Here is a 25,272-nt window from a genome sequence, read left to right as displayed (position 1 = left end):
TCATGGGTGAGTAGGGGGAGGGGTACCCAACTTCATAGGGTGAGTTGGGGGGAAGGGTGTAAAAGAAGGCTACCTCTCTAACTTCATGTATGTGTCGCAATGGAAACAGATGCAGATCCAGAGACGACAACTCATGAGAAAAGTGTTCATTTTAGACCAATCAGAAGAGCGTTCAGTTGGACCAATCAGAAGAGCGTTCAGATGGACCAATCAGAAGAGCGTTCAGTTAGACCAATCAGAAGAGTGTTAATGTTAGACCAATCAGGAGAGCGTTCAGTTGGACCAATCAGAAGAGCGTTAAGTTGGACCAATCAGAAGAGCGTTAAGTTGGACCAATCAGAAGAGCGTTAAGTTGGACCAATCAGAAGAGCGTTCAGTTGGACCAATCAGAAGAGCGTGCAGTTAGACCAATCAGAAGAGTGTGCAGTTAGACCAATCAGAAGAGCGTGCAGTTAGACCAATCAGAAGAGTGTGCAGTTAGACCAATCAGAAGAGTGTGCAGTTAGACCAATCAGAAGAGTGTGCAGTTAGACCAATCAGAAGAGTGTGCAGTTAGACCAGTTTTATTAAGATGATAGTAAGGATTCATTGACATTTGAAACAACATTTGGCCTTATTCACAATTTTATAACGTATTTTCTCTGACAGTAAAATAGGTAATGTAGCATTGCCGATAGCTGAAACACATTGATAGAGAAATAACATTATTATTGTTATTATTATTATTACGTTTATTTGAACAGGGACAATGTACAACAAAAAATACGTCTGAGGACACTTGAGAAAAAATATGTTGTACCAGATTTAGACAACTAATTTCCGTCTGCAGTCCCCGGGCAGGTGAACATGTAAACATACAAACATTAACACAATGGAATGGAATAAAATAAATAATCTGAGCCAATAAAACAAACAAAAACAAACAGCAACAACAAAGGTTCTGATGTTCTTTAACCTGTGTTCACTGTGTGTAAAAGCACTGACACTAGCCACACATTAGTATGTAACCCTATAGACTGCTCCACCCTATAGACTGCTCCACCCTATAGACTGCTCCCCAGTATGTAACCCTATAGACTGCTCCCAACTATGTAACCCTATAGACTGCTCCACCCTATAGACTGCTCCCCACTATGTGACCCTATAGACTGCTCCACCCTGTAGACTGTTCCCCAGTATGTAACCCTGTAGACTGTTCCCCAGTATGTGACCCTATAGACTGCTCCCCAGTATGTAACCCTATAGACTGCTCCACCCTGTAGACTGTTCCCCAGTATGTAACCCTGTAGACTGTTCCCCAGTATGTAACCCTGTAGACTGCTCCCCAGTATGTGACCCTATAGACTGCTCCCCAGTATGTAACCCTATAGACTGCTCCCCCAATATGTAACCCCATAGACTGCTCCCCACTATGTGACCCTATAGACTGCTCCCCAGTATGTAACCCTATAGACTGCTCCCCCAATATGTAACCCCATAGACTGCTCCCCACTATGTGACCCTATAGACTGCTCCCCAGTATGTAACCCTATAGACTGCTCCACCCTATAGACTGCTCCCCACTATGTCACCCTATAGATTGCTCCCCCAGTATGTAACCCTGTAGACTGCTCCCCAGTATGTAACCATATAGACTGCTCCACCCTATAGACTGCTCCCCCAGTATGTAACCCTATAGACTGCTCCACCCCATAGACTGCTCCCTAGTATGTAACCCTATAGACTGCTCCCCCAGTATGTAACCCTGTAGACTTCTCCCCACTATGTAACCCTATAGACTGCTCCCCAGTATGTAACCCTATAGACTGCTCCCCCAGTATGTAACCCTATAGACTGCTCCACCCTATAGACTGCTCCCCAGTATGTAACCCTATAGACTGCTCCCCAGTTTCTAACCCTATAGACTGCTCCCCCAGTATGTAACCCTATAGACTGCTCCACCCCATAGACTGCTCCCCAGTATGTAACCCTATAGACTGCTCCCCAGTATGTAACCCTATAGACTGCTCCCCCAGTATGTAACCCTATAGACTGCTCCACCCTATAGACTGCTCCCCCAGTATGTAACCCTATAGACTGCTCCCCCAGTATGTAACCCTGTAGACTGCTCCCCAGTTTGTAACCCTATAGACTGCTCCACCCTATAGACTGCTCCCCTGTTTGTAACCCTGTAGACTGCTCCCCACTATGTAACCCTATAGACTGCTCCCCAGTATGTAACCCTATAGACTGCTCCCCCAGTATGTAACCCTATAGACTGCTCCCCACTATGTGACCCTATAGACTGCTCCCCAGTATGTAACCCTATAGACTGCTCCCCCAGTATGTAACCCTATAGACTGCTCCCCAGTATGTGACCCTGTAGACTGCTCCCCACTATGTAACCCTATAGACTGCTCCCCCAGTATGTAACCCTATAGACTGGTCCCCAGTATGTGACCCTATAGACTGCTCCACCCCATAGACTGCTCCCCCAGTATGTAACCCTATAGACTGCTCCCCAGTATGTGACCCTATAGACTGCTCCCCAGTATGTAACCTTATAGACTGCTCCCCCAGTATTTAACCCTATAGACTGCTCCCCAATATATGACCCTATAGACTGCTCCCCAGTATGTGACCCTATAGACTGCTCCCCAGTATGTAACCCTATAGACTGCTCCCCAGTATGTAACCCTATAGACTGCTCCCCCAGTATGTAACCCTATAGACTGCTCCCCAATATGTGACCCTATAGACTGCTCCCCAGTATGTGACCCTATAGACTGCTCCCCAGTATGTAACCCTATAGACTGCTCCCCAGTATATAACCCTATAGACTGCTCCCCCAGTATGTAACCCTATAGACTGCTCCCCAGTATGTGACCCTATAGACTGCTCCCCAGTATGTAACCCTATAGACTGCTCCACCCTATAGACTGCTCCCCAGTTTGTAACCCTATAGACTGCTCCACCCTATAGACTGGTCCCCAGTTTGTGACCCTATAGACTGCTCCACCATATAGACTGCTCCCCAGTATGTAACCCTATAGACTGCTCCCCACTATAGACTGCTCCACCCTATAGACTGCTCCCCAGTATGTGACCCTATAGACTGCTCCCCAGTATGTAACCCTATAGACTGCTCCCCCAGTATGTAACCCTATAGACTGCTCCACCCTATAGACTGCTCCCCAGTATGTAACCCTATAGACTGCTCCCCCAGTATGTAACCCTATAGACTGCTCCCCCAGTATGTAACCCTATAGACTGCTCCACCCTATAGACTGCTCCCCAGTTTGTAACCCTGTAGACTGCTCCCCACTATGTAACCCTATAGACTGCTCCCCAGTATGTAACCCTATAGACTGCTCCCCAGTATGTAACCCTATAGACTGCTCCCCCAGTATGTAACCCTATAGACTGCTCCCCAATATGTGACCCTATAGACTGCTCCCCAGTATGTGACCCTATAGACTGCTCCCCAGTATGTAACCCTATAGACTGCTCCCCAGTATATAACCCTATAGACTGCTCCCCCAGTATGTAACCCTATAGACTGCTCCCCAGTATGTGACCCTATAGACTGCTCCCCAGTATGTAACCCTATAGACTGCTCCACCCTATAGACTGCTCCCCAGTTTGTAACCCTATAGACTGCTCCACCCTATAGACTGGTCCCCAGTTTGTGACCCTATAGACTGCTCCACCATATAGACTGCTCCCCAGTATGTAACCCTATAGACTGCTCCCCACTATAGACTGCTCCACCCTATAGACTGCTCCCCAGTATGTGACCCTATAGACTGCTCCCCAGTATGTAACCCTATAGACTGCTCCCCCAGTATGTAACCCTATAGACTGCTCCACCCTATAGACTGCTCCCCAGTATGTAACCCTATAGACTGCTCCCCCAGTATGTAACCCTATAGACTGCTCCCCCAGTATGTAACCCTATAGACTGCTCCACCCTATAGACTGCTCCCCAGTTTGTAACCCTGTAGACTGCTCCCCACTATGTAACCCTATAGACTGCTCCCCCAGTATGTAACCCTATAGACTGCTCCACCCTATAGACTGCTCCCCCAGTATGTAACCCTATAGACTGCTCCACCCTATAGACTGCTCCCCAGTTTGTAACCCTGTACACTGCTCCCCACTATGTAACCCTATAGACTGCTCCCCCAGTATGTAATCCTATAGACTGCTCCACCCTATAGACTGCTCCCCCAGTATGTAACCCTATAGACTGCTCCACCCTATAGACTGCTCCCCAGTTTGTAACCCTGTAGACTGCTCCCCATTATGTAACCCTATAGACTGCTCCACCCTATAGACTGCTCCCCAGTTTGTAACCCTGTAGACTGCTCCCCACTATGTAACCCTATAGACTGCTCCCCCAGTATGTAACCCTATAGACTGCTCCACCCTATAGACTGCTCCCCCAGTATGTAACCCTATAGACTGCTCCACCCTATAGACTGCTCCCCAGTTTGTAACCCTGTAGACTGCTCCCCATTATGTAACCCTATAGACTGCTCCACCCTATAGACTGCTCCCCAGTTTGTAACCCTGTAGACTGCTCCCCACTATGTAACCCTATAGACTGCTCCCCCAGTATGTAACCCTATAGACTGCTCCACCCTATAGACTGCTCCCCCAGTATGTAACCCTATAGACTGCTCCCCACTATGTAACCCTATAGACTGCTCCCCCAGTATGTAACCCTGTAGACTGCTCCACCCTATAGACTGCTCCCCAGTATGTAACCCTGTAGACTGCTCCCCCAATATGTAACCCTATAGACTGCTCCACCCTATAGACTGCTCCCCCAGTATGTAACCCTATAGACTGCTCCCCCAGTATGTAACCCTATAGACTGCTCCCCCAGTATGTAACCCTATAGACTGCTCCCCCAGTATGTGACCCTATAGACTGCTCCCCCAGTATGTAACCCTATAGACTGCTCCCCCAGTATGTAACCCTATAGACTGCTCCCCCAGTATGTAACCCTATAGACTGCTCCCCCAGTATGTAACCCTGTAGACTGCTCCACCCTATAGACTGCTCCCCAGTATGTAACCCTATAGACTGCTCCCCAGTATGTAACCCTATAGACTGCTCCCCCAGTATGTGACCCTATAGACTGCTCCCCCAGTATGTAACCCTATAGACTGCTCCCCACTATGCAACCCTATAGACTGCTCCCCCAGTATGTAACCCTGTAGACTGCTCCACCCTATAGACTGCTCCACCCTATAGACTGCTCCCCCAGTATGTAACCCTATAGACTGCTCCCCCAGTATGTAACCCTATAGACTGCTCCACCCTATGTAACCCTATAGACTGCTCCCCCAGTATGTAACCCTATAGACTGCTCCACCCTATAGACTGCTCCCCAGTATGTAACCCTATAGACTGCTCCCCCAGTATGTAACCCTATAGACTGCTCCCCCAGTATGTAACCCTATAGACTGCTCCCCCAGTATGTAACCCTATAGACTGCTCCACCCTATAGACTGCTCCCCAGTATGTAACCCTATAGACTGCTCCACCCTATAGACTGCTCCCCAGTATGTAACCCTATAGACTGCTCCACCCTATAGACTGCTCCCCCAGTATGTAACCCTATAGACTGCTCCCCCAGTATGTAACCCTATAGACTGCTCCACCCTATAGACTGCTCCCCAGTATGTAACCCTATAGACTGTTCCCCAGTATGTAACCCTATAGACTGCTCCCCGGTATGTAACCCTATAGACTGCTCCCCACTATGTGACCCTATAGACTGCTCCACCCTATAGACTGCTCCCCAGTATGTGACCCTATAGACTGCTCCCCCAGTATGTAACCCTATAGACTGCTCCACCCTATAGACTGCTCCCCAGTTTGTAACCCTGTAGACTGCTCCCCACTATGTAACCCTATAGACTGCTCCCCCAGTATGTAACCCTATAGACTGCTCCACCCTATAGACTGCTCCCCCAGTATGTAACCCTATAGACTGCTCCCCACTATGTAACCCTATAGACTGCTCCCCCAGTATGTAACCCTGTAGACTGCTCCACCTTATAGACTGCTCCCCAGTATGTAACCCTGTAGACTGCTCCCCCAATATCTAACCCTATAGACTGCTCCACCCTATAGACTGCTCCCCCAGTATGTAACCCTATAGACTGCTCCCCCAGTATGTAACCCTATAGACTCCTCCCCCAGTATGTAACCCTATAGACTGCTCCCCAAGTATGTAACCCTATAGACTGCTCCCCAGTATGTAACCCTATAGACTGCTCCCCCAGTATGTGACCCTATAGACTGCTCCCCCAGTATGTAACCCTATATACTGCTCCCCACTATGTAACCCTATAGACTGCTCCCCCAGTATGTAACCCTGTAGACTGCTCCACCCTATAGACTGCTCCACCCTATAGACTGCTCCCCCAGTATGTAACCCTATAGACTGCTCCCCCAGTATGTAACCCTATAGACTGCTCCACCCTATAGACTGCTCCCCAGTATGTAACCCTATAGACTGCTCCCCCCGTATGTAACCCTATAGACTGCTCCCCCAGTATGTAACCCTATAGACTGCTCCCCCAGTATGTAACCCTATAGACTGCTCCCCCAGTATGTAACCCTATAGACTGCTCCACCCTATAGACTGCTCCCCAGTATGTAACCCTATAGACTGCTCCACCCTATAGACTGCTCCCCAGTATGTAACCCTATAGACTGCTCCACCCTATAGACTGCTCCCCAGTATGTAACCCTATAGACTGCTCCCCCAGTATGTAACCCTATAGACTGCTCCACCCTATAGACTGCTCCCCAGTATGTAACCCTATAGACTGTTCCCCAGTATGTAACCCTATAGACTGCTCCCCCAGTATGTGACCCTATAGACTGCTCCCCCAGTATGTAACCCTATAGACTGCTCCCCCAGTATGTAACCCTATAGACTGCTCCCCCAGTATGTAACCCTATAGACTGCTCCACCCTATAGACTGCTCCCCAGTATGTAACCCTATAGACTGTTCCCCAGTATGTAACCCTATAGACTGCTCCCCAGTATGTAACCCTATAGACTGCTCCCCACTATGTGACCCTATAGACTGCTCCACCCTATAGACTGCTCCCCAGTATGTGACCCTATAGACTGCTCCACCCTATAGACTGCTCCCCAGTATGTGACCCTATAGACTGCTCCACCCTATAGACTGCTCCCCAGTATGTGACCCTATAGACTGCTCCACCCTATAGACTGCTCCCCAGTATGTGACCCTATAGACTGCTCCACACTATAGACTGCTCCCCAGTATGTGACCCTATAGACTGCTCCACCCTATAGACTGCTCCCCCAGTATGTAACCCTATAGACTGCTCCCCCAGTATGTAACCCTATAGACTGCTCCCCACTATGTAACCCTATAGACTGCTCCCCCAGTATGTAACCCTATAGACTGCTCCCCCAGTATGTAACCCTATAGACTGCTCCCCAGTATGTAACCCTATAGACTGCTCCCCACTATGTCACCCTATAGATAGTGTGAATGTCATCAGATCAGATTAAATGCTAACCGTAGCTCTCTACTCTCCAAAAATCTCAGAATATATATTTTTCTCAGTGTGACTCATTGTAATTTGAAGATAAGCTTTTCATAAGACCAGTTGCCATCAGATAACGTTCTCAACCTGCTGGAAGTAATACACTATGTCTGCATCCCAAATGACACCCTTTTCCCTATAGGCCCTGGTCAGAAGCAGGGCATTATAAAGGGAATAGGGTGCCCTCTGGAGACGATAATGTAGCTTGGTGATCATGTTGAAACACAGTATTGTAAAAGCCATTTTTTTTTTTTTTTTTTTTTTATAATGAAGAAATCATTGACCTTTTCTCCTCATTGGCATCCTGAGGTCTGGTACCATTGTCTGACTGTGTCTGGGCTGGCCGTTAGCCCTTTACACTTGTGGGGATTTACATGTATGGATAGGGCTTCATTGAAACGTTTCTTATAGAATAAATATGGAATGCATAACCATGGTAGAAATCTAAAGGCAACCGTCTGAAGATTATGGGAACATTATCAGACTAAAGGTGAGGATACAACAGTTCACCTGACACAAGACTGAATCCAAACTGTTGATTTGATGTGCATTTATCATTTACTGTACTTTTCACCGCATTTGTTGATAAAGAACTCTGAAAATACTCTGGATACATTCAGTAACATGAATGTAATATTCCTGGAAAATGTGTTGTAGGTGAAACATAAGACAACAAATGGGTTTCAGTGAGAGGACTAACTGGTGTTTCCAAGTGGCCACTGTCACGACTTCCTCCAAAGCTGCCTCCTCTCCTTGTTTGGGCAGGCTTCGGCGTTCGTCATCACCAGCCTTCTAGCCACTGCCGCTCCTCATCTCATCATTCCATTTGTTTTGTCTTGTTTATCACACACACCTGGTTCATATCCCCTCATCAGTACCTGTATAAGTGTTCCCTCTGTCCCCCATGTCTTTGTGTGTGATTGTTTATTGTGGAGGATAGTGAAGCTCGGTGGAGCTCCGTGTATTTTGTATTCGCCGGGATATTTTCCCCGTGTTTTGCAATTCAGGGAAACGGATCATCATTCTGGTGCGTATAGAAAGGAGTCATGAGCTCATTCGTGTGTGTGCTGCTGCAAATTATCTTCACTATACAACAAACAAGGCTCATTCTGTTCAGAACAACCCGGGGGTATGATGCCACGCCATCTTGGAAATGTACATCAAACATAGTGATCATAAAACGTTGACGCCGCATACGACATCGAGTCCTCTTCATTTACAGCATTTCTCTCACTCAGTCGACAAAAAAAATTGGGGGCATCTTCTTGTCACGCACGGTGCTCCAGTTCAGAACTGCTGTCAGTCAAAAACCCAGACAGAGCTGTGAAGCGCAGAGCCTGAACTCTGACCTCATGTATAGCATGTTACTGTACAGCCACTGTGTTCCAATTTAGGCGCTGATCAGTGGCCAACCCGTATACAGGTGCGAATGTAAAGGGATACAGGGTCATTCTGGGATTTCAAACAACAACAAAGTGGTCACGCTGCCATGTTGTTGGAGAAATGGAACCAATTTCAAATTCATAGACAAAGCTAGGGATGCAGGGACTGAGCATCCATGACATCAACATGAAGCAGTAGCTGGTGATGCTAGCTGTCATTGTCCAAGCCGGGTTGTTTTGGTGTCCAGTGACCACTCTGGCTCTTGTTTTGTCTTCGACTGTGGTCCTATCTTTTACCCTGATTCTCCCTGAAGGATGCACACACGTTCACGCATAAGCCCATAAACCTTCTCCCTTCCCTCCACCTCCTCACCTCACCTCTCCTCTCCTCTCCTCTCCTCTCCTCTGCCCTCCTCTCCTTACACACATGCACATGCCTGTTTATTTTATGAGTCTGTGGTTGTGACTTCCTATCAAGTAGTGAGTTAGTTGAATAGATTAAAGTCAGAGCTCAAAGGCAGGCAGAAGAGGAGCTGGGAGAGACAGAGCAGAACAGTGTGTGGGAGGAGGGAGAGAGAGACTGACTTTTTGTCTAGCTTGCAGACTAAATACTCAACCTATTATCGATGTAGAACGCCAACTAATGGATGAAAGTCCTCTCCTCCTAATTCCTAGTTTACGGTTTGTTGTTTTCAGAAGCAAAGAACACAAACAAAACAAGTAAAACTGATAAAGGTTCATTTGAAACTAAATCCCTGCAGTCGAAAGTAAAACGCCTCCACTATTTACTGTTTTTCTGGGATGAGAAGCTAAGTTGAGGGCATTAAGGCAACAGCATTAGGAAAATACTGAAGCTGGGGGGGACTACGTTGAGGGCAACAGCATTAGGAAAATACTGAAGCTGGGGGGGACTACGTTGAGGGCAACAGCATTAGGAAAATACTGAAGCTGGGGGGGACTACGTTGAGGGCAACAGCATTAGGAAAATACTGAAGCTGGGGGGGGGACTACGTTGAGGGCAACAGCATTAGGAAAATACTGAAGCTGGGGGGGGACTACGTTGAGGGCAACAGCATTAGGAAAATACTGAAGCTGGGGGGGGACTACGTTGAGGGCAACAGCATTAGGAAAATACTAAAGCTGGGGGGGGACTACGTTGAGGGCAACAGCATTTGGAAAATACTGAAGCTGGGGGGGGACTACGTTGAGGGCAACAGCATTAGGAAAATACTGAAGCTGGGGGGGGACTACGTTGAGGGCAACAGCATTATGAAAATACTAAAGCTGGGGGGGGGGGGACTAGGTTGAGGGCAACAGCATTATGAAAATACTAAAGCTGGGGGGGGACTACGTTGAGGGCAACAGCATTATGAAAATACTAAAGCTGGGGGGGGGGGGACTAGGTTGAGGGCAACAGCATTATGAAAATACTAAAGCTGGGGGGGGACTAGGTTGAGGGCAACAGCATTATGAGAATACTAAAGCTGGGGGGGGGGGAGACTAGGTTGAGGGCAACAGCATTATGAAAATACTAAAGCTGGGGGGGGGGACTAGGTTGAGGGCAACAGCATTATGAAAATACTAAAGCTGGGGGGGGACTAGGTTGAGGGCAACAGCATTATGAGAATACTAAAGCTGGGGGGGGGGAGACTAGGTTGAGGGCAACAGCATTATGAAAATACTAAAGCTGGGGGGGGACTAGGTTGAGGGCAACAGCATTATGAGAATACTAAAGCTGGGGGGGGGGGAGACTAGGTTGAGGGCAACAGCATTATGAAAATACTAAAGCTGGGGGGGGGGACTAGGTTGAGGGCAACAGCATTATGAAAATACTAAAGCTGGGGGGGGGGACTAGGTTGAGGGCAACAGCATTAGGAAAATACTAAAGCTGGGGGGGGGGACTAGGTTGAGGGCAACAGCATTATCAAAATACTAAAGCTGGGGGGGGGGGGGACTAGGTTGAGGGCAACAGCATTATGAAAATACTAAAGGCGGGGGGGGGGGGACTACGTTGAGGGCAACAGCATTATGAAAATACTAAAGCTGGGGGGGGGGGGGACTAGGTTGAGGGCAACAGCATTATGAAAATACTGAAGCTGGGGGGGGGGGGGACTAGGTTGAGGGCAACAGCATTAGGAAAATACTGAAGCTGGGGGGGGACTACGTTGAGAGCAACAGCATTAGGAAAATACTAAAGCTGGGGGGGGGGACTAGGTTGAGGGCAACAGCATTATGAAAATACTAAAGGCGGGGGGGGGGGACTAGGTTGAGGGCAACAGCATTAGGAAAATACTAAAGCTGGGGGGGGGGACTAGGTTGAGGGCAACAGCATTAGGAAAATACTAAAGCTGGGGGGGGACTACGTTGAGGGCAACAGCATTATGAAAATACTAAAGCTGGGGGGGGGGGACTAGGTTGAGGGCAACAGCATTAGGAAAATACTAAAGCTGGGGGGGGGGACTAGGTTGAGGGCAACAGCATTAGGAAAATACTAAAGCTGGGGGGGGGGGACTAGGTTGAGGGCAACAGCATTAGGAAAATACTGAAGCTGGGGGGGGGGGACTAGGTTGAGGGCAACAGCATTAGGATAATACTAAAGCTGGGGGGGGGGACTAGGTTGAGGGCAACAGCATTATGAGAATACTAAAGCTGGGGGGGGGACTAGGTTGAGGGCAACAGCATTATGAAAATACTAAAGCTGGGGGGGGGGGGGGACTAGGTTGAGGGCAACAGCATTATGAGAATACTAAAGCTGGGGGGGGGGGGACTAGGTTGAGGGCAACAGCATTAGGAAAATACTGAAGCTGGGGGGGGGGGACTAGGTTGAGGGCAACAGCATTAGGAAAATACTAAAGCTGGGGGGGGGGGGACTAGGTTGAGGGCAACAGCATTATGAGAAAACTAAAGCTGGGGGGGGGACTAGGTTGAGGGCAACAGCATTAGGATAATACTAAAGCTGGGGGGGGGGACTAGGTTGAGGGCAACAGCATTATGAGAATACTAAAGCTGGGGGGGGGACTAGGTTGAGGGCAACAGCATTATGAAAATACTAAAGCTGGGGGGGGGGACTAGGTTGAGGGCAACAGCATTATGAGAATACTAAAGCTGGGGGGGGGACTAGGTTGAGGGCAACAGCATTATGAGAATACTAAAGGCGGGGGGGGGGGGACTAGGTTGAGGGCAACAGCATTATGAAAATACTAAAGCTGGGGGGGGGGGGACTAGGTTGAGGGCAACAGCATTATGAAAATACTAAAGCTGGGGGGGGGGGACTAGGTTGAGGGCAACAGCATTAGGAAAATACTAAAGCTGGGGGGGGGGGGGGACTAGGTTGAGGGCAACAGCATTATGAGAATACTAAAGCTGGGGGGGGGGACTAGGTTGAGGGCAACAGCATTATGAAAATACTAAAGCTGGGGGGGGGGGGACTAGGTTGAGGGCAACAGCATTATGAGAATACTAAAGCTGGGGGGGGGACTAGGTTGAGGGCAACAGCATTATGAAAATACTGAAGCTGGGGGGGGACTACGTTGAGGGCAACAGCATTAGGAAAATACTAAAGCTGGGGGGGGACTACGTTGAGGGCAACAGCATTTGGAAAATACTGAAGCTGGGGGGGGACTACGTTGAGGGCAACAGCATTAGGAAAATACTGAAGCTGGGGGGGGACTACGTTGAGGGCAACAGCATTATGAAAATACTAAAGCTGGGGGGGGGGGGGACTAGGTTGAGGGCAACAGCATTATGAAAATACTAAAGCTGGGGGGGGACTACGTTGAGGGCAACAGCATTATGAAAATACTAAAGCTGGGGGGGGGGGGACTAGGTTGAGGGCAACAGCATTATGAAAATACTAAAGCTGGGGGGGGACTAGGTTGAGGGCAACAGCATTATGAGAATACTAAAGCTGGGGGGGGGGGAGACTAGGTTGAGGGCAACAGCATTATGAAAATACTAAAGCTGGGGGGGGGGACTAGGTTGAGGGCAACAGCATTATGAAAATACTAAAGCTGGGGGGGGACTAGGTTGAGGGCAACAGCATTATGAGAATACTAAAGCTGGGGGGGGGGGAGACTAGGTTGAGGGCAACAGCATTATGAAAATACTAAAGCTGGGGGGGGACTAGGTTGAGGGCAACAGCATTATGAGAATACTAAAGCTGGGGGGGGGGGAGACTAGGTTGAGGGCAACAGCATTATGAAAATACTAAAGCTGGGGGGGGGGGACTAGGTTGAGGGCAACAGCATTATGAAAATACTAAAGCTGGGGGGGGGGACTAGGTTGAGGGCAACAGCATTAGGAAAATACTAAAGCTGGGGGGGGGGACTAGGTTGAGGGCAACAGCATTATCAAAATACTAAAGCTGGGGGGGGGGGGGACTAGGTTGAGGGCAACAGCATTATGAAAATACTAAAGGCGGGGGGGGGGGACTACGTTGAGGGCAACAGCATTATGAAAATACTAAAGCTGGGGGGGGGGGGGACTAGGTTGAGGGCAACAGCATTATGAAAATACTGAAGCTGGGGGGGGGGGGGACTAGGTTGAGGGCAACAGCATTAGGAAAATACTGAAGCTGGGGGGGGACTACGTTGAGAGCAACAGCATTAGGAAAATACTAAAGCTGGGGGGGGGGACTAGGTTGAGGGCAACAGCATTATGAAAATACTAAAGGCGGGGGGGGGGGACTAGGTTGAGGGCAACAGCATTAGGAAAATACTAAAGCTGGGGGGGGGGACTAGGTTGAGGGCAACAGCATTAGGAAAATACTAAAGCTGGGGGGGGACTACGTTGAGGGCAACAGCATTATGAAAATACTAAAGCTGGGGGGGGGGACTAGGTTGAGGGCAACAGCATTAGGAAAATACTAAAGCTGGGGGGGGGGACTAGGTTGAGGGCAACAGCATTAGGAAAATACTAAAGCTGGGGGGGGGGGACTAGGTTGAGGGCAACAGCATTAGGAAAATACTGAAGCTGGGGGGGGGGGACTAGGTTGAGGGCAACAGCATTAGGATAATACTAAAGCTGGGGGGGGGGACTAGGTTGAGGGCAACAGCATTATGAGAATACTAAAGCTGGGGGGGGGACTAGGTGAGGGCAACAGCATTATGAAAATACTAAAGCTGGGGGGGGGGGGGGACTAGGTTGAGGGCAACAGCATTATGAGAATACTAAGCTGGGGGGGGGGGGACCTAGGTTGAGGGCAACAGCATTAGGAAAATACTGAAGCTGGGGGGGGGGACTAGGTTGAGGGCAACAGCATTAGGAAAATACTAAAGCTGGGGGGGGGGGGGACTAGGTTGAGGGCAACAGCATTATGAGAATACTAAAGCTGGGGGGGGGACTAGGTTGAGGGCAACAGCATTAGGATAATACTAAAGCTGGGGGGGGGACTAGGTTGAGGGCAACAGCATTATGAGAATACTAAAGCTGGGGGGGGACTAGGTTGAGGGCAACAGCATTATGAAAATACTAAAGCTGGGGGGGGGGACTAGGTTGAGGGCAACAGCATTATGAGAATACTAAAGCTGGGGGGGGGGACTAGGTTGAGGGCAACAGCATTATGAGAATACTAAAGGCGGGGGGGGGGGGGGACTAGGTTGAGGGCAACAGCATTATGAAAATACTAAAGCTGGGGGGGGGGGGGACTAGGTTGAGGGCAACAGCATTATGAAAATACTAAAGCTGGGGGGGGGGGACTAGGTTGAGGGCAACAGCATTAGGAAAATACTAAAGCTGGGGGGGGGGGGACTAGGTTGAGGCAACAGCATTATGAGAATACTAAAGCTGGGGGGGGGACTAGGTTGAGGGCAACAGCATTATGAAAATACTAAAGCTGGGGGGGGGGGGGACTAGGTTGAGGGCAACAGCATTATGAGAATACTAAAGCTGGGGGGGGGACTAGGTTGAGGGCAACAGCCATTATGAAAATACTAAAGCTGGGGGGGGGGGGACTAGGTTGAGGGCAACAGCATTATGAAAATACTAAAGCTGGGGGGGGGGGGGGACTAGTTGAGGGCAACAGCATTAGGATAATACTGAAGCTGGGGGGGGACTAGGTGAGGGCAACAGCATTATGAGAATACTAAAGCTGGGGGGGGGGGGGACTAGGTTGAGGGCAACAGCATTATGAAAATACTAAAGGGGGGGGGCGGGAGTCCAGTAAATAGAAGATGACATGCCGTGTCAATGGATGAATGGGCCAGAGTCATTAAGCCAGTGCTGAGCAAGAAGAAATTGTTTGAGCAAGCAAATCAATTTGAGCTGCTACCTAGCCGTGAGAAGCTCATCTATTTACACATGGGCAACAGCAAACAGCAACGTGCTGCGAGGGAGGGAGAGAGAATTCGGAGGGAGATAGAGTCGGGAAGGAGAGAGAGAGGGAAGGAGGGGGAGAGAGTCGGGAGGGAGAGAGAGAGAGAGAGTTGGGAGGGACAGAGAGGGAAGGAGGGGGAGAGAGGGAAGGAGGGAGAGAGAGACAGTTGGGAGGAGGGAGAGAGGGAAGGAGGGGGAGAGAGTTGGAAGGAGAGGGCGAGAGAGAGCGAGGGAGAGAGAGAGAGAGTTGGGAGGGAGAGAGAGAGGGAAGGAGGGGGAGAGAGTTGGGAGGGAGAGAGAGAGGGAAGGAGGGGGAGAGAGCATCAGTGTTGCCAGGCGTAAAGAGAGAAAAAGAAAGAGATGGATACTGTAAAGGTGGTAGGAGTGTCATTGACATAAAGGCAGGTAGCAGTGAGGGTAAAATGCGTTACCGAGGTGAACGGCATGACGGTAATGAAACGCGGACAGACAGAGGCTGCTACTTTTGGCCAGACCCCATAGGGATGTGGTCAAAATAGGTGCACTATGTAGGGAATAGGGTGTTGTTTGGGACGCAGCAGAGAATGGAAGCTCTCGTCACTCCATCCCTGACTTTCAGACCTTGCAGCAGATGACCTTGCAGCAGATGACCTTGCAGCAGATGACCTTGCAGCAGATGACCTTGCAGCAGATGACCTTGCAGCTTCACCGTTGCTTAAGGGTTGAATGTTAATGTTTACTCATCCAACCCGACTATTCTCTCTCTCTCTCTCTCTCTCTCTCCATATCTGGTCTAAAGTAGTGCACTATATAGGGAATAGGTACAAATTCAGCCAATTCTGCACCAGACCAACACCCTCAGCCCTCGATCTTTACTATTTTTCTCATCCTTGTTTCCTGTTCTCCCGTTTCTATGCTTCGCTGTGGTGATCTGTTGTCAGATTGAGGGTCAAGTACACAATGTTACAACGAAAGTGAATCTACAGTACACAATTCATCATTAGTACAACGTCTGTCGTGTTTTTCACCGTGTGTTAAAAAACCCTCCCTGACCCAGTAGTTTCCTCTATTGATCCGTGTGTCAGAATCACTCCCATTGATTCACACACGGGCTTCAGCTCAGCCAGCTAATTACTGTTGACCTTCTCTCCTCTGCTGAAGGAGGAGGAGGGGAAGCCGAGAGGACAGGAGAGGAGCGGTAGATGCCAGCCAAGGCAAGCTGCCTGACATAATCTTGTGTAAACCCATTGCCTTCTCCATCCTCACTGAGGGAGGCTGAATGGAAGAGCTGGCAAAGAGTCACCCTCCTTTCCTCTCCTCCTTTCCCCCCCCACCCCCCCCCCCCCCCCCCTACCTCTGTCCATCCTCACTGAGGGAGGGTGAATGGAAGAGCTGGCAAAGTAGAGAATCTCTGGAAGACATTCAACAATGTCATGTTGAGATGGAGCTAACACCAGAAAACAATGTCATGTTGAGATGGAGCTAACACCAGAAAACAATGTCATGTTGAGATGGAGCTAACACCAGAAAACAATGTCATGTTGAGATGGAGCTAACACCAGAAAACAATATCATTTTGATATGGTGCTAACACCAGAAAACCACTGATGTTTTGTTTTTTCAATTTTGGAATTCTCAGTCTGGAAGCTATCCAGGGTAACAAATGGTTGCCAATAGAAACAGGTGAACGTGGTCTTCTGGGGGGTGGGCAAATAGTAAAAGCATTAGCAAAAAAAAATGTAATATTCTTTTTTATTTTTGCAAGCACTGTGGCTTAAAAAAAACGTATTCAAGTCCTAGTTAATGCATGATTCCTCTTGAGATCAGAGGAGGTTTCAGTGAAAACAAACAGCTTCCCCAACACAGAGAGTGGGAGAGGGCTAGTCAGCCTCCAAAATACATTTTGAAGTAGTGCCAGGTAGTTGATGAAACTGTGGTCGAAACAGAAACTGTCCTTGTTTTATCAGGGGTTATGTCAGTAGAATCAGCCTATGCAGTGGTATAGTTACTTACTATTCAAAACAGTCCTTGGGAGTCTGTTAGTGGTTTATTTGTTTTAATTTGTGTAGCACTGCGTGCTTGTCCTACAAATATTACGTACTGTTCTCATCCACAGTATACTGTTTTCAACAGGCGTAGTTCTTTCATCAGTTTTACAGAGGTACGTTGGGAAACTTTATAGCTGACTTCTAAATCGTTCCTTAGCACCTAGGCATTCCTATAGGTCTTAGATTATTGGATATTAGCCCCTGTCAAAGGTAGTTTACTACGTAGGGAACAGGGGTGCCAATTGGGGGCGTAGCCAGACCACATAGAACTGGTGATTTTAAGCTTCATGGGGAGGGTGGAGAGAGGGAGAGAGGGAGATGACGGAGAGAGGGAGGTGACGGAGAGAGGGAGGTGACGGAGAGAGGGAGGTGACGGAGAGAGGGAGGTGACGGAGAGACGGAGGTGACGGAGAGAGGGAGGTGACGGAGAGAGGGAGGTGACGGAGAGAGGGAGGTGACGGAGAGAGGGAGGTGACGGAGAGAGGGAGGTGACGGAGAGAGGGAGGTGACGGAGAGAGGGAGGTGACGGAGAGACGGAGGTGACGGAGAGACGGAGGTGACGGAGAGACGGAGGTGACGGAGAGAGGGAGGTGACGGAGAGAGGGAGGTGACGGAGAGAGGGAGGTGACGGAGAGAGGGAGGTGACGGCGAGAGGGAGGTGACGGAGAGACGGAGGTGACGGAGAGAGGGAGGTGACGGAGAGAGGGAGATGACGGAGAGAGGGAGGTGACGGAGAGAGGGAGGTGACGGAGAGAGGGAGGTGACGGAGAGACGGAGGTGACGGAGAGACGGAGGTGACGGAGACCGACAGACTGAGTAGAACAATATGACCTTGTAAGAGGGACGTCTGAGTTTGTTTAGAGTTTTAATAGAATTAGCAGGGGTTCTAGAATCCCGTGGTCTCCTCCACTTCCTGGCAGTGTGATTCCGTCTGAGTTTGTTTAGAGTTTTAATAGAATTAGCAGGGGTTCTAGAATCCCGTGGTCTCCTCCACTTCCTGGCAGTGTGATTCATTCCTGATAAGTCAGCTGGTGTTTCTGTTTGGTTGTTTGTGACTGGAAGGAGAGAAATGCCTTAAGTCACTCAACTTTATTATGTTGTTCATTGCAGAACTCTATTTTTTCAATTTCTCTTTCCCTGAGCTTCCTCTCTCTATACTTCATTATTATGGCAATCAATGTCTGCATGCAGGACGGTTTGACACAAGTTGGAGTAGATGAAGGTTTCCTCTATTATTTCTGACTATGATTCTCTGTTCATGTTGTATTGTTTCAGGGGAGCTCTTTGTGATGTTCTGTCATAATCAGTGTTGGGGGTAAAGCATTACAAAGTAGCGTTTTACAGTAATAATATTACAGTTATTGATCAAAGATAGGGTGTCGTTACTTCCTTGCTTTTCCTGTAATTCCCTTCCTATTACAGTTATTGATCCAAAGAAATATCTGTGTTGATATTATTCCCTCTGCTCAATGTAAAAAAAAAAAAAAATCCCCCCGCCCCAGATTCTAATAGTTTTCGTCCTGAGTCTGACGTCCTCTCACCAACTTCCTGTTTACACACACTTACTACTACTACATTGAGTTTATCAGCGTGGAAGTACTCCCATTACTTTGATCTGGTAGGACAACATGACCAGAATATAACTGGAACATGTAAACGGTCCAGGAGAGAAACACTTCTCCATCTCTCCACTGCTAGAAACACAACTTCCAGTCTCTTGAAGTATCTGCAACACGCCAAGACAAAACTGGTAACGACAGACCCTCGAGGCCTGACCACTGCTCTAGATGACTGTAGGCCTCATCCTGAACACTGTAGATGACTGTAGGCCTACCTCATCCTGAACACTGTAGATGGGCCTACCTCATCCTGAACACTGTAGATGTCCTACCTCATCCTGAACACTGTAGATGGGCCTACCTCATCCTGAACACTGTAGATGGGCCTACCTCATCCTGAACACTGTAGATGGGCCTACCTCATCCTGAACACTGTAGATGTCCCTACCTCATCCTGAACACTGTAGATGGGCCTACCTCATCCTGAACACTGTAGATGGGCCTACCTCATCCTGAACACTGTAGATGTCCTACCTCATCCTGAACACTGTAGATGGCCTACCTCATCCTGAACACTGTAGATGTCCTACCTCATCCTGAACACTGTCGATGGGCCTACCTCATCCTGAACACTGTAGATGGGCCTACCTCATCCTGAACACTGTATTTGGGCCTACCTCATCCTGAACACTGTAGATGGGCCTACCTCATCCTGAACACTGTAGATGGGCCTACCTCATCCTGAACACTGTAGATGTCCTACCTCATCCTGAACACTGTAGATGTCCTACCTCATCCTGAACACTGTAGATGGACCTACCTCATCCTGAACACTGTAGATGGGCCTACCTCATCCTGAACACTGTATATGTCCTACCTCATCCTGAACACTGTAGATGTCCTACCTCATCCTGAACACTGTAGATGGGCCTACCTCATCCTGAACACTGTAGATGTCCTACCTCATCCTGAACACTGTAGATGGGCCTACCTCATCCTGAACACTGTAGATGTCCTACCTCATCCTGAACACTGTATATGTCCTACCTCATCCTGAACACTGTAGATGTCCTACCTCATCCTGAACACTGTAGATGGGCCTACCTCATCCTGAACACTGTAGATGTCCTACCTCATCCTGAACACTGTAGATGGACCTACCTCATCCTGAACACTGTAGATGGGCCTACCTCATCCTGAACACTGTATATGTCCTACCTCATCCTGAACACTGTAGATGTCCTACCTCATCCTGAACACTGTAGATGGGCCTACCTCATCCTGAACACTGTAGATGTCCTACCTCATCCTGAACACTGTAGATGGGCCTACCTCATCCTGAACACTGTATATGGCCTACCTCATCCTGAACACTGTAGATGGCCTACCTCATCCTGAACACTGTATATGGGCCTACCTCATCCTGAACACTGTAGATGGGCCTACCTCATCCTGAACACTGTAGATGGGCCTACCTCATCCTGAACACTAGATGGGCCTACCTCATCCTGAACACTGTAGATGGGCCTACCTCATCCTGAGCACTGTAGATGGGCCTACCTCATCCTGAACACTGTAGATGGGCCTACCTCATCCTGAACACTGTAGATGGGCCTACCTCATCCTGAGCACTGTAGATGGGCCTACCTCATCCTGAACACTGTAGATGGGCCTACCTCATCCTGAACACTGTAGATGGGCCTACCTCATCCTGAACACTGTAGATGGGCCTACCTCATCCTGAACACTGTAGATGTCCCTACCTCATCCTGAACACTGTAGATGTCCCTACCTCATCCTGAACACTGTAGATGGGCCTACCTCATCCTGAACACTGTAGATGTCCCTACCTCATCCTGAACACTGTAGATGGGCCTACCTCATCCTGAACACTGTAGATGGGCCTACCTCATCCTGGACACTGTAGATGGGCCTACCTCATCCTGGACACTGTAGATGGGCCTACCTCATCCTGAACACTGTAGATGGGCCTACCTCATCCTGAACACTGTAGATGTCCTACCTCATCCTGAACACTGTAGATGGGCCTACCTCATCCTGAACACTGTAGATGGGCCTACCTCATCCTGAACACTGTCGATGGGCCTACCTCATCTTGAACATGGTATATGTCCTACCTCATCCTGAACACTGTAGATGGGCCTACCTCATCCTGAACACTGTAGATGGGCCTACCACATCCTGAACACTGTAGATGGGCCTACCTCATCCTGAACACTAGATGGGCCTACCTCATCCTGAACACTGTAGATGGGCCTACCTCATCCTGAACACTGTAGATGGGCCTACCTCATCCTGAACACTGTAGATGTCCTACCTCATCCTGAACACTGTAGATGGACCTACCTCATTCTGAACACTGTAGATGGGCCTACCTCATCCTGAACACTGTAGATGGGCCTACCTCATCCTGAACACTGTAGATGTCCTACCTCATCCTGAACACTGTAGATGGGCCTACCTCATCCTGAACACTGTAGATGTCCTACCTCATCCTGAACACTGTAATGTCCTACCTCATCCTGAACACTAGATGTCCTACCTCATCCTGAACACTGTAGATGGCCTACCTCATCCTGAACACTGTAGATGTCCTACCTCATCCTGAACACTGTAGATGGGCCTACCTCATCCTGAACACTGTAGATGTCCTACCTCATCCTGAACACTGTAGATGGCCTACCTCATCCTGAACACTGTAGATGGCTTACCTCATCCTGAACACTGTAGATGGCTTACCTCATCCTGAACACTGTAGATGGGCCTACCTCATCCTGAGCACTGTAGATGGGCCTACCTCATCCTGAACACTGTAGATGGGCCTACCTCATCCTGAACACTGTAGATGTCCCTACCTCATCCTGAACACTGTAGATGTCCCTACCTCATCCTGAACACTGTAGATGGGCCTACCTCATCCTGAACACTGTAGATGTCCCTACCTCATCCTGAACACTGTAGATGGGCCTACCTCATCCTGAACACTGTAGATGGGCCTACCTCATCCTGGACACTGTAGATGGGCCTACCTCATCCTGGACACTGTAGATGGGCCTACCTCATCCTGAACACTGTAGATGGGCCTACCTCATCCTGAACACTGTAGATGGCCTACCTCATCCTGAACACTGTAGATGGGCCTACCTCATCCTGAACACTGTAGATGGGCCTACCTCATCCTGAACACTGTCGATGGGCCTACCTCATCTTGAACATGGTATATGTCCTACCTCATCCTGAACACTGTAGATGGGCCTACCTCATCCTGAACACTGTAGATGGGCCTACCACATCCTGAACACTGTAGATGGGCCTACCTCATCCTGAACACTAGATGGGCCTACCTCATCCTGAACACTGTAGATGGGCCTACCTCATCCTGAACACTGTAGATGGGCCTACCTCATCCTGAACACTGTAGATGTCCTACCTCATCCTGAACACTGTAGATGGACCTACCTCATTCTGAACACTGTAGATGGGCCTACCTCATCCTGAACACTGTAGATGGGCCTACCTCATCCTGAACACTGTAGATGTCCTACCTCATCCTGAACACTGTAGATGGACCTACCTCATTCTGAACACTGTAGATGGGCCTACCTCATCCTGAACACTGTAGATGGGCCTACCTCATCCTGAACACTGTAGATGTCCTACCTCATCCTGAACACTGTAGATGGGCCTACCTCATCCTGAACACTGTAGATGTCCTACCTCATCCTGAACACTGTAATGTCCTACCTCATCCTGAACACTGTAGATGGCCTACCTCATCCTGAACACTGTAGATGGGCCTACCTCATCCTGAACACTGTAGATGGGCCTACCTCATCCTGAACACTGTAGATGTCCTACCTCATCCTGAACACTGTAGATGGCCTACCTCATCCTGAACACTGTAGATGTCCTACCTCATCCTGAACACTGTCGATGGGCCTACCTCATCTTGAACACGGTATGTGTCCTACCTCATCCTGAACACTGTAGATGGGCCTACCTCATCCTGAACACTGTATTTGGGCCTACCTCATCCTGAACACTGTAGATGGGCCTACCTCATCCTGAACACTGTAGATGGGCCTACCTCATCCTGAACACTGTAGATGTCCTACCTCATCCTGAACACTGTAGATGTCCTACCTCATCCTGAACACTGTAGATGGACCTACCTCATCCTGAACACTGTAGATGGGCCTACCTCATCCTGAACACTGTATATGTCCTACCTCATCCTGAACACTGTAGATGTCCTACCTCATCCTGAACACTGTAGATGGGCCTACCTCATCCTGAACACTGTAGATGTCCTACCTCATCCTGAACACTGTAGATGGGCCTACCTCATCCTGAACACTGTAGATGTCCTACCTCATCCTGAACACTGTATATGTCCTACCTCATCCTGAACACTGTAGATGTCCTACCTCATCCTGAACACTGTAGATGGGCCTACCTCATCCTGAACACTGTAGATGTCCTACCTCATCCTGAACACTGTAGATGGACCTACCTCATCCTGAACACTGTAGATGGGCCTACCTCATCCTGAACACTGTATATGTCCTACCTCATCCTGAACACTGTAGATGTCCTACCTCATCCTGAACACTGTAGATGGGCCTACCTCATCCTGAACACTGTAGATGTCCTACCTCATCCTGAACACTGTAGATGGGCCTACCTCATCCTGAACACTGTAGATGTCCTACCTCATCCTGAACACTGTAGATGGGCCTACCTCATCCTGAACACTGTATATGGCCTACCTCATCCTGAACACTGTAGATGGCCTACCTCATCCTGAACACTGTATATGGGCCTACCTCATCCTGAACACTGTAGATGGGCCTACCTCATCCTGAACACTGTAGATGGGCCTACCTCATCCTGAACACTAGATGGGCCTACCTCATCCTGAACACTGTAGATGGGCCTACCTCATCCTGAGCACTGTAGATGGGCCTACCTCATCCTGAACACTGTAGATGGGCCTACCTCATCCTGAACACTGTAGATGGGCCTACCTCATCCTGAGCACTGTAGATGGGCCTACCTCATCCTGAACACTGTAGATGGGCCTACCTCATCCTGAACACTGTAGATGGGCCTACCTCATCCTGAACACTGTAGATGGGCCTACCTCATCCTGAACACTGTAGATGTCCCTACCTCATCCTGAACACTGTAGATGTCCCTACCTCATCCTGAACACTGTAGATGGGCCTACCTCATCCTGAACACTGTAGATGTCCCTACCTCATCCTGAACACTGTAGATGGGCCTACCTCATCCTGAACACTGTAGATGGGCCTACCTCATCCTGGACACTGTAGATGGGCCTACCTCATCCTGGACACTGTAGATGGGCCTACCTCATCCTGAACACTGTAGATGGGCCTACCTCATCCTGAACACTGTAGATGTCCTACCTCATCCTGAACACTGTAGATGGGCCTACCTCATCCTGAACACTGTAGATGGGCCTACCTCATCCTGAACACTGTCGATGGGCCTACCTCATCTTGAACATGGTATATGTCCTACCTCATCCTGAACACTGTAGATGGGCCTACCTCATCCTGAACACTGTAGATGGGCCTACCTCATCCTGAACACTGTAGATGGGCCTACCACATCCTGAACACTGTAGATGGGCCTACCTCATCCTGAACACTAGATGGGCCTACCTCATCCTGAACACTGTAGATGGGCCTACCTCATCCTGAACACTGTAGATGGGCCTACCTCATCCTGAACACTGTAGATGTCCTACCTCATCCTGAACACTGTAGATGGACCTACCTCATTCTGAACACTGTAGATGGGCCTACCTCATCCTGAACACTGTAGATGGGCCTACCTCATCCTGAACACTGTAGATGTCCTACCTCATCCTGAACACTGTAGATGGGCCTACCTCATCCTGAACACTGTAGATGTCCTACCTCATCCTGAACACTGTAATGTCCTACCTCATCCTGAACACTAGATGTCCTACCTCATCCTGAACACTGTAGATGGCCTACCTCATCCTGAACACTGTAGATGTCCTACCTCATCCTGAACACTGTAGATGGGCCTACCTCATCCTGAACACTGTAGATGTCCTACCTCATCCTGAACACTGTAGATGGCCTACCTCATCCTGAACACTGTAGATGGCTTACCTCATCCTGAACACTGTAGATGGCTTACCTCATCCTGAACACTGTAGATGGGCCTACCTCATCCTGAGCACTGTAGATGGGCCTACCTCATCCTGAACACTGTAGATGGGCCTACCTCATCCTGAACACTGTAGATGTCCCTACCTCATCCTGAACACTGTAGATGTCCCTACCTCATCCTGAACACTGTAGATGGGCCTACCTCATCCTGAACACT

The 25,272-nt window shown here is 49.0% G+C and overlaps 1 protein-coding gene across 1 annotated transcript in view; it reads left to right on the top strand.

The window, feature by feature from the left end:
• gbe1b (glucan (1,4-alpha-), branching enzyme 1b) overlaps positions 1-25,272 on the top strand; it is a 250,919-nt gene that overhangs the window by 148,074 nt on the left and 77,573 nt on the right. The gene's annotated exons all lie outside the window — the stretch shown is intronic.

The sequence above is a fragment of the Coregonus lavaretus genome (assembly GCF_964263955.1).
Source record: "Coregonus lavaretus genome assembly, chromosome: 26".
NCBI classification, from domain to species: Eukaryota; Metazoa; Chordata; class Actinopteri; order Salmoniformes; family Salmonidae; genus Coregonus; species Coregonus lavaretus.
The sequence above is the reverse complement of the archived record's forward strand: the minus strand, read 5'-3'. Positions and strand labels throughout refer to the sequence as shown.